General features: G+C 36.8%; 1 long non-coding RNA gene across 1 annotated transcript; it reads left to right on the forward strand.

Annotated features, from left to right (window-relative positions):
• The first annotated feature begins 608 nt into the window (after positions 1-608).
• LOC141920146 (uncharacterized) lies at positions 609-9,474 on the forward strand. Its single transcript, XR_012622227.1, has 4 exons — positions 609-694; positions 1,074-1,143; positions 6,519-6,591; positions 8,364-9,474. It is a non-coding gene; the product is annotated as an uncharacterized LOC141920146 (long non-coding RNA).
• The last annotated feature ends 1,451 nt before the right edge of the window (positions 9,475-10,925 follow it).

A 10,925-nucleotide genomic window follows, 5' to 3' on the forward strand; every position in this document is an offset into this window, starting at 1 on the left:
TGTCTGTCTACACAAATGAGATTTCCCTCCCAGTTTGTGTGTGCATAAATCCTATATGCTCATCTTTCCCTCACTTTTCATAGCAGATAAGCAGTTCCAGTTCAGGCTCATAATGTTTTATTGCATATCACAAATGGGAGCTGAAAAAAAAAAAAAAAAAAGGGAATGTGCCATTCACTGAAATAATATTTACTTTATCAGTTTGAATAACATCTGCACTTGCTGGTTCAATCTTTCTACCAGTGTTTGACCTCCATTTTCTCTCCTATCTCTACTTATTATGAGTTATTATTTAAGCTCTAAACACAAAAGTTTATTATGGTTTTTGACCCCGGTCATTCATGTATCTTCTACATCAAGATCTTGCACTTACTTGTCCTCTCATAGATTAAACTGGATTTCATATTTATCTGGTAGTCAGAAATATAGCTAAGCACAACTGTCTCTTGACTTTTGGCAGACATTAAATAATCCATAATGAAAAAGGCAAACTGCTTACAGAAAAGACACTATAAATTATGTTTACATTAAAGAAGGTCTCTGCTTTTCCACCTTTACCTTTTGGATACCTTCCTATGAATTTGATGCAGGTCCTCTTGAACTAAGAAAATGTGGTACTTCTATGGAAGCAACATTCTAGTAAAAATATGCAACAGCCAGATAATCCTCAAAATACAGGATCATGCTATTGGAAGTAAGTTTTCCTGCTGTTATTACTTCTGGACTTGGAAGTACATCTCCAAAGAGCAGACATCAGCCTTAGAGTTATATCAAACTGTTGTAGCTTGTATGTTGTAGCTGTTGTACCAACTGGAATAGTCTACATTGTCATGGAGTTATATGTCAGGAGGGCAAATGGAAAGAGAAAGTATGTCAGGGAAGTTTTTAAAATGTCCATACACTTCATCCTCAAAGAGAGGAAGAAGTCTTCCTGAGAAAGACTGGGGGAGATAACTGCTTCTGTGGGAGAGGCATCAGAAGAAAGACTAGGTCTACAGAGGAAACTTCAGGCATATAAACCCAGACATTTTCAGAGAGGTCTGTACTCAATGTGTTTGCACTCTCCCCTACAGGTATCCAGCGGTTTGTATGCTAAGATATCAGCCTGGTCACTGGTTTGAGCTCACCCAGGCAGAGGAAGCTGTGAGTCTAAGTTCTCTCTCATTCTGTCACAGAGTATGTGAGGGGCCCCATGAACAAAACTCCTTCACCCCCTCTCCTCCCTGCCTCCCAGCACCTGAAGTGAAAGAGAAACATTTAATTAATATTAAGTAATGAGACCTGGAAATTGGCTTTAGTTCCAAAAAAAATTTTTTTCAGATATATCTAAGTAGTTTCACTCCTTGGTATATGAAGGAAGTTTGTATAGTTGATGGTTTCTCAGGACAGCAAATAGCTGTTCTGTTCTACTTGCAATCTGCAAGTAATCTACTCATAAAGGTTTATCTTTGAAAAATCACCCATCCTTTTTCTGGAGTTCCATAGAACAGGTTTGTAATGTTCATGTGAATGATTGAAAGCCATCTTTTGAGCATGCTAATGTGATTTCATACATTAAATTGTCTCTTAATAGCAGTAAAATTGTGTTTTCTGTCATCCAGAGTTTATACATTTGCTTTAATAATTATAAGAGCAGACCATTTTCTAGATAATTGCAAACACTGGCAATTCACATTTAAGCTTATGCATAAGGATATTATAGGTACTGTAAATTTTATGCTTTATGAAAGATACAGGATTAGTCTGATACGTATCTTTTATGCACAGTCATTGATTGATGTGCCAGAGACTAATAAATTTTGTCTGAAGAGTTTCACTACAATCTGATTCCCATTCATTTGCATATGACTTCATTTTCTGAGCAATGTAAGAGTGTAACTATTTCTCAGTAGCATTAAACTGACCTAAATCTGACATGGATAGATTAATTCTGAGAGGTGACAGAGCAGAGGTACATAAGCACCACTGACGGTACTGAGAAGACTCAGGCATATCTGCAAGTGGTGCAACTGATTTTGTAGATATTACAACACTCTCCAAAGAATAAGGCATAATTTAGGGATTTTAATATTAGCAAACACTTTTAATTTTAATCTTTGAATGCAGATTTTTTTTTTCCAGCTGTAAAGAGGTGTTATGGTATGGTTTATGAAGTATTCTTATTTTATAGTAATGATCAAATCAGAAAAATCCACAGGGCAATAAATATTTCTGATTTCAGAGAAAGATTGGACAGAGTGCAATACATCCTAGAGACACGTATTGGGCAATAATGATAAAAGAGATCTTGAATAGTTGTTCATTATGTAAACACTGTAGCAAACAGAACTCATAGGGAAAAAAGAAAAATACGATCATGCAATTTAGACTGTGTCCTATAATTTATGCCAAAATACATGAAATTTTCAACAGAAGCTTTAATGTTACTATTTTCTGACTTTTAATGTTTCATTCTGCAACCTTAATAATGGTTTTAAATGGTTTTTATTATAGCTTTTCCATGGTTTAGGGAAAAAAAACCCACAACACTTCACAAAAAAATCTTTCAGACATGTAGTTTCAGGTCAGTTTGAGTAAGCTGCCTCCTGTAGTCAACAGAGAGATAGAGATAACAAATGAGAGAATCTTCCAGAAGACATTTCAGAGCATTGATATTAGGCCTAGGGTACTTTAGCAGCTAAAATCTCATGCATCTTTACTGAGTGTGTTCAAACTATACATTTAGAATAGTTATTCATTTTAGTAGATTTTTTCTTCACTGGAAACAGCTCAGCAATATCTGCCATGTTCCCAAATATTTATTAATACACAGAACCTCCAGAGAGGATAACAATAATAATATAATAACACGTTATGTATGAATACAATAATCTGTAGATTATTATCTGGATTATGAGAAAGAAAGTTGAAAGTTGGTATAAAAACCAATGGAAACTAAATCACTTTCATAACAAGAAGGTCCTTGCAACTTAGTAATATCTCATGCTGTAAATACTGCCTTTAATAAATATAAGAAGAGTGATAAATGAATAAATTGTCATTTGAATACAAGTCTCCCTTTGGGTAGGTCCATATCTTTGCAGAGAAGCTACTAAAACTAAGAGCCTTTCTAATGTTGTGTCTGGAGTGTCAGTGATTAAGAGGCACAAGGACCATGGTTTTGAAGTCCACTTCTAAAGCCGTTGTGTACAGAACTTATACAAATGCATGTTCATTTAACTGAATGAAATGGTTGTATATCCTAAACCTTCATATCTGGATCATATTTTCAAAAGTGAATATCCTGTCACACATTTCTAATGGTCACTATTGCAAAGGGGACTACATGCTAATCTGAGCAACCCTATACTCAGTTGTGTCAGACAGCATGTTTGCCCCTGTACTACTCTCCCATCTCCTTATTTAACTGCTGTGAGTTTTCAAGGCATCTCGTCTAACTACAATGTGCTTTGAGCCAGAGCTGGCTTTCTAACTACTGGCAAACATCTTAAATGTATTCCCTACTTTCATTTGTTGAGGTTTTCTTCTTTCTTTTTCCTCCGAATCCTTACATATAACATTTTAAGACTTGGATAATTCAATTGTTAAATTTAAGTATGAAAGTCTAAAAATAAGACTTCTGTTCATGCTTACTGAATGTTATCAAGCTATGACTGGGCAGGGTTGGGGCAACTACTGTAATTTGTTTAAGGATCAATTCACCCTTGTCCATTGTCATGATGATCAGGAAGTTAGTTAATCTTAATGCAGTAGTTTTATGTAAGGAAACTGTCTTAAATTATCTGAAATAACTATTCATGCTCACCCACTGCAGTTTCATTTGTAACATCATTTGTTTCTGTTCAGGCAACTGCTCATTGTCGTTGCTAGTTTAATTTTGATCTGTAACAGCCACGCCTCACCTTGCTAGACTGTGCACTGATTTACATATGTTCATGACTCTCCAGTTTTGAATGAGTGAGAACAATGTTTACTAGCAAATACCATTCTCCCTACCTTGTCCTTCCTAAAAACATTGTGCCCAGTGATTTTTTTTTTCATATTCCAACCATACAACCCTTCTCATTGACTTTCAACATAGCAAATTAGACCAGATTATCTCTCTATGAGAATTTCCAGTTCTTGGTGATTATTACCTAAATGTTTAGCACCAATGAATAAGCAATTAATTTTCTTGTTCTTTTCCACCTCTATACCTTGAGTCTGACACATATTTGTCTTCCTTCCCACCAGCCTTTTTAGTAGGTGATGTTTAAGAAGAAAACCAAGAACTGGAAGAGAGAAACCATCAAATACAACTTGTACTTACAAAGCATAAGTTATGGCAAGAATGGGCCATGTGATTACGGTAATGAATCTGAAGAACAAGCCTATGAGAATAAATCCTCTTGCTGTGCTTTGCTTCCAGGCCCACATTTTCCTTGCTGGCTGAAGAACAGCAAAGAAATATGGTGATTGTCTATTACAGGGTTCATGAGAGGAGCTATTACAAGTCAAGCTCCTTAGGCTCACTGTTGCCCTGAGTATCAGTGCTACATGATTAGTGACACTGTGGCCACTACAAATGCACTACACAGAGCCCCACACATAGTAAAATCTGGCCCAAGGTTCAGAAATCACTGAGCCATTCTTCTTCTTGTTGGAGGAATATGTTACAGGTAGGATTTAATGTAATTTTTTTAGACTCTCTCTGCTTGTTGCTCAAGTAGTTTCCCTGCACCAGAAAGCAATCATGACTACAGTGAAGGAATGAGCACCTCCTCTAGTGCCAGGTGAGAAAGGACCTGAAGATGCAAGAAACATCAGGAATATAGAGGAACTCAGCCAAAAAAAAAAAAAAAAAAAAAAAAAAAAAAGGAAAAAATAATGAGCTGGTATCATTTTCCAGACCGGAAAACCTTCATTTAACGTATTGCTCATAAACAGGACATTACTTTACTGCAGAAATACATGTTTGAAAAGTGAGTAGGAAAGTGTAGTCTCCAATTTACACCTAGGGCAGAACAAGGTGATGATAATTGTCAGAGATCACAAACTGTGTGTGACAGAATAAGGAGTCTCGTTTTTCTTTGACATACTATCCTAAACTGTTAAGAAAAGTGAATCCCAGGAATTCAGTCATCTGATGGAAAAGTATACCAGAAATCCTTACTTTAAACTAGATAACACAGCTCAAATGTCGCACATTGAAGACTTGCAGTGAAGTGTTCTGAAATGCGATGCAGACCAGAATTGTTAATAGGAATTATTCAGCAAGTGTATTTATGAGAATCGTAAATAACTCACAAACAGGGAGGAGGGAGTGAAATTAACCAAATCAGCAATTCATTATGAATTATTAGATCACTCTTAAAGGAGAATAACAAGGACCGGGGTCTCCTCTTGTCTCAACATTAAGGTGAAGTGCGGTCAATCAACGCAGACAGCCTGGGGCACAGGAGCTGTAACAAGAGCAGACCCCTGTCAGAGAGCTATTCCAGCCTGCCTTCCTTGTGTGGCACACACAGAAATACCCAGAAAAGTAGGGAAGGAAGGAAGGAATCAAAAAGGGAAAGGTGAAAACAAGCAAACAAACAAATAAAACTCAAGGTCAGACTAAAACCCCTAGAATTATTTTCAAAGATTAAGATGTTTTCTATTGAGAATTTTTTCCCTAACATTTTACCTGTATTATTTCACTTCATGAACGTCAGAAGGAAATGCTAGTCTGAATATGGTCTAAATACCAAAAAGACTCTTACCTTTTAGATAGCTGGGGTCAAATTCCTTCAAAATAAATGCTGGGAAAGGACATGATGTTTGCTCTATATCTTCTGGCAAGTCCTACAAATGGGATGGCAAACTTCTAATATCAAGTCTATGTCCATTATCTTTACCTAATAGTTATCAGCCTATCTGTACAAATCATTGTCTTATCCACTTTTTCTTGCACTATCCACTTTTTCACAACTATAGCCGGTTGATTTGGGTGTTGACACTATACCCTCTGCATTGTCCCACTCACTGGATACCTATGACCCTGAGGGTCAAGAAAGCTACCAATTGACGCAGCAGTCTATTGCCCATGCTATGATGATTTAAAAAAAGATAAAATATTGGAAGTTGATGGGGACCATATTTTTTTTTCTCATTAATTAACGTGATTAAAAATATTTTCTCCAGTTACAGCCAACTTCTGAAGGGGACTCTAATCTTGATGTAAAGTCAGCAAGAGGTGGAAAGTCCAGCATTTCCCCTGTTAATTTTCATCAATTTTTACCTTTTCAGCTAAAGATATGTATTTTTAATTTTCACTTTCAGCTTTTATTCATCAATTCTTTCTATACTTCTTTTTTTCCCCAGTACATTAAAGAATCTTTTGTTCCCTGGTGTTTTTTCCCTATGCATGTGCTTATAAACCATTATCAAATCACCTTTCAATCTTCCTTTTTATAAGCTTAACAAAATGAGTGCTTTAAATTTCTCACTGTATGTCATTAAGTCTCCAGCCATTAAATAATTTTTATGGCTCTTTTTAGCACCCTCGCCAACATCCTTTAAATATATGGAGACCAGAACAGCACTGAGTACTGCAATAACAATCACACAGAGGTAAGCTCACCTCCCTCTACCCCTGTGTTTATATATCCATGGATGGCATTAACCCTTTTCCCGCAGCACCACATAAAAGCCTTTGGAGTCATATATCTGCTGTGACCCCTAAATTCCTTTCAGAGTCACTGCTTTCCAAGACAAAATACTCCATTCTCTAGGCTTAACTTGTATTTCTCAGTCTGTTACCTGGCATTTGGTGAGACAGAATGAAAAACATTTTAATTGAAAGGTACCCATTTGCCAAGTAGAGTAGCTCCTGCAGTCATCTTTTTTTTTTCCACGCCATCAGTCCTCACCTCTTCTGCTAGCTTATCAGAAGTGACTTTATATTCACCTGCACGTAGCTGATGGAAATGTTTTCAAAGTTTGCTGCTAAAAGCTTTCTCAGATCCCAGGCAATAAAAACAGGCAGAGGTTGGCACACAGGCTGGGATTGGGCTTTGTTTCAGTCATATAAAAGGTATCTTCTTACAAATGTCTCCAAACACACACCTCAAATATGTCTCTGCTTTCCACAAAGCTAAATGAAGACAGAACACTACTACTGGAGGAAAAGAGGCATTGAGAAAACAATGGGCTTGCTCAAAGTTATACTCAAAAGTGAGGATGGGATGTCCATTTCTATCTCTTATTATTTGTAACCCTTGCCTAACCAGTTGTAACCTGTCTAGAATTTTTGACTCTTTCTTCATGTATTTTCTCTTCTCCTCAGGCCAAAAAAAAAAAAAAAAAAAAAAATGCCATTAGTTTGTTCATCTGGCTGTCTTTCTAAAGGGAGTATGCTACCTGAGTCAGAACTTATGGTCAGTAGGAGCTGTATGCTGAAATTCTGGAAGCTGCTTTAAATAGACTGTCTAAGCAACTACAGTGGCTCCTTCTGCCTTAAATTTTTTTTTTGTGTGTGTTGCCTTTAAGAAGAATTTGGGTGCATTTGTTAGTGGCTACTTTCTGATAGCTGTGGAGTTTTTTACGCACTTGAGTTCTCTGGTCAACAGCAAAATAGACAGGTTTGAATATAAGGCTGTCAGGATATGGGTGAATGTTCAAGTGTTGCCTGTGCCAGTGTCAGCGGTGTCTTCACAGATAAAGAGAATGAGTGTAAAGGTTGTGAGATGAAAGAAACATCTGACTTGGAGTCAGGTCTGCTGGGAGATTTATGGACAAAAAGGAGAAAAATTCCTGGGGAGAATGAATCATTCAAGGCCAGGAAAGAGGTAGGCTAACGTCTGAAGGAAGGTCCTAGGGGAAGAAAGGCAGATATGTCTAAATGATGGGGCAGATATCCCAATGGGATTAGAGTGTCAGGCTCAGAAACAAAGAGGCTAAGATTAGAGTTGGTGCTTCTGGCTTCCCCCTCCAGTCTAGACTTCATTAAAATTGCAGGAACTGATTCAGTGTGTGGAAGTTACATGACCTCAAGGTCACACAATAAGCTTGTTTCATAAGTCATATGCAGCTTCCATCTCTGCTTCTTCATTCAGTTTCTCTCTTGCTCTCCCTTTCCACAAGGCTCCACTTTGTAGCCTCTAGTCCTATACTTTTCCTTTGAGACCTTTATCATATCTCACTGTCTTCATCACTCAGACTTCTTGTTCCACCATCCCTAACCTTACAGGCCCAGGTTCTTCTCCCATTGCACCCTAAGAACCACAGTCTTTTCTACCCAAGGTTTCCATTCCGTGCCTCTCCATGCTTTATCCTGGGATCCTTCCTCTTGTATTACTGCTTGACTTAGGTTTCTTACTACATCCTGCTTGATTCCTTTGTAGGATGTCACAGGGAGCACTAGAGCAACAGACTCTCAGTTTTCAGTGCAGCTGCTGGACCAAGCATGACCTGAAGCATCTTAGGAGACAATTGCAGGGAAAGTCATTCTCAACCCAACTGGAGCAATGCCAGTGCAGATGGTATCCTTTGGGATTATATAACTGTTAAAAGATTTAACAAAACACTACCAAGCATGTGCAGACAGTGATTTCTGAAAGATGTATAAAATCATGAGAATGCTAGGGTTTTCCAAATAATATATTTTATGTTTTTTAAAAAATATGGCTTTAGAAAATCTTTGCTTTGCTTTATGCAGAAAAGGTAAGAAAAAGTTTCTTAACAGAATGATAAAATCAGTTTGCCTAACTTGATCTGACTTTGCAGTAACAATTTTGAAACAAGGCAGAAAAAAGCTATCGTTTCAGGATAAAATGAGTCACAGCATTTACTCTATATACCCTTTAGTATAACTAGCTATTTGAAATTATCCAGGGAACCAGAATTAACACACTTAGCTGCTGAGAAAAAAAAACCCAATACACAAATCAATGGTATTTTCAACAATATCTTTAAATGCTGACGAATCACAGCTCCATGGCATCCTCCCTAACCCAATGGTGTGACATTGTTCCAGTGCTAATGCAGAGGGTCACTGATTCAAACAACTTCCTGCAGCAAATAAGCTTTTCTTAGAGCTCTTCTACTCAAGCATTGACAACCCCAAGGCCTGTTCAGTTTTTGATACATGATTTTAACTTCCAAATCTTTATCTATATCATGTAGCACTTCCCCAATAATAGAGAGTGGTTTTTGTTCTCCTGGATTTATCACTGTTCTATAACTATGTTTTAACTGCATTATAGATTTTAGATTTTTCAGATTTTAACTCCATTAAATCATATCTTCTTCAAACACAATCTATATTGATCTAGAACTCAATTTTTCTTAATTTGGTTTCTGATAGTACTGTATGGAAATGTTTACACATGCAATTTAATATGTATTACGAAAGGGTGATCTATCAAGACTTACATTTCTCTCGTTGAATAGATAACTTTTTATTTTCTTCTAAATTATCCCAACTAGAAACAAAATCTGTATTACAAATGAGCATTAAAGAACTAGCTGTGGATACCATTCATTCTGCAGTTGCGCCATTCTTTCCTTCTCAGTCTATTCAGGTATTTACTGATAGATTTCTTTTTAAATATTTAAAGGGTTGATTTACCTGCTTTGACTTTTGTTCTGAATCTTTATGAAGTGATGCCTAATCTTCATTTTATGGCAAGTGACACAACACATGCGCTCTAAGGCATCCCAAGCCTAGATCTTTATATCAGGCTAGCCATGGAAAAAGCAGTAAATCCAGAATAAATATATTGATTTCAAAGGGTGTATTCTGAGCTGACAGACTTACATGAGAAAACAGTGTTTGGCCTATTGATTTCTACTAACTATTTGTATTTTCCTATGTGATCATTACACCATGCTTGTAGTTTGAAATGGTTTCTCAAGGTTGTGTTTACATCAAGTTATAAATCTCTGGAGTTTATAAAGTCCCCCAAGTACTAAGTGTACATTAAAATCACTATTTAAGAAATGTTAGGCAGGGAAATGGGAGAAATCAGGTGCATTTTCTAATTTAAAGTCCATTCAGCAAACAGCCTGAGAGTAAATGGAAAAAATCAAAAGTGTAGCTTGGTCTATGGTATGGTCTATCAAAGTTCTATGGTAGACCACTAATCTGAATTTTTAAAAGGTTGTACCCATGGATGTGGAGAAAGAGATTGCTGGGGTAAAGAATGTTCCCCAAATCTCACCTTGGAGAGACCAGTTCATAAGCAGATCCATTTACTCTGTTGTTTGCCAAAAGAAAATTTAAGTCAAATATAGCTTTAAGCATGGCAAAATTTATAGCTCTTCCCCTATAACTAAAAAGTAGTTAAACTGTAACTACATGTTAATTCTACACACAGAAGAATATATGCAGACTACATAGAGGTCTTTTTTCAAAATTCTGTGACAAAGTTGTTCTGAGGGTCCAAATTCTCAGTACTCTGATACAATTTTGATTTTCCTTGATCTGTGGTATACACGCAACATAACACCACATCGCTTTATTTTGATGGGCACAAACCCAGTAGCAATTTGTATGACCAGAAACATGCTTTGTGAATCAAAGTTTGGAAAGTAATAAAAAAGGACACTAAAAAAGGAATAACAATGACTTTATCTTCTAATCAAATTTCCATGCATCAGAATTTCATAGGTTTATTCTAGTTTAGCCTTTCTTGCTTGCAGCAAGAGTTTCTAAAGTTTGTTTCTCCCGAGATTTAGCCTCATCACATTTCCTCTATGTCTAGAGAAGGCTAGTCTTTGAGTGTCTGAAGGCCAGCTGATATTTCTCCACTATTGCAGCTCCCAGAAATTGTGGCCATCAAAGGTTGTGATTCAACACCTTCTATCAGTGTTTTCTGACATGTTCTAAGATGCACCTGGCTGCCCTTTGCCCATGGGACCATTTCAGCTTCTAGGGATCATTGGAACAACACAATTCCTTGGGC

The sequence above is a fragment of the Strix aluco genome, chromosome 2 (genome assembly GCF_031877795.1).
Source record: "Strix aluco isolate bStrAlu1 chromosome 2, bStrAlu1.hap1, whole genome shotgun sequence".
Taxonomy (NCBI): Eukaryota; Metazoa; Chordata; class Aves; order Strigiformes; family Strigidae; genus Strix; species Strix aluco.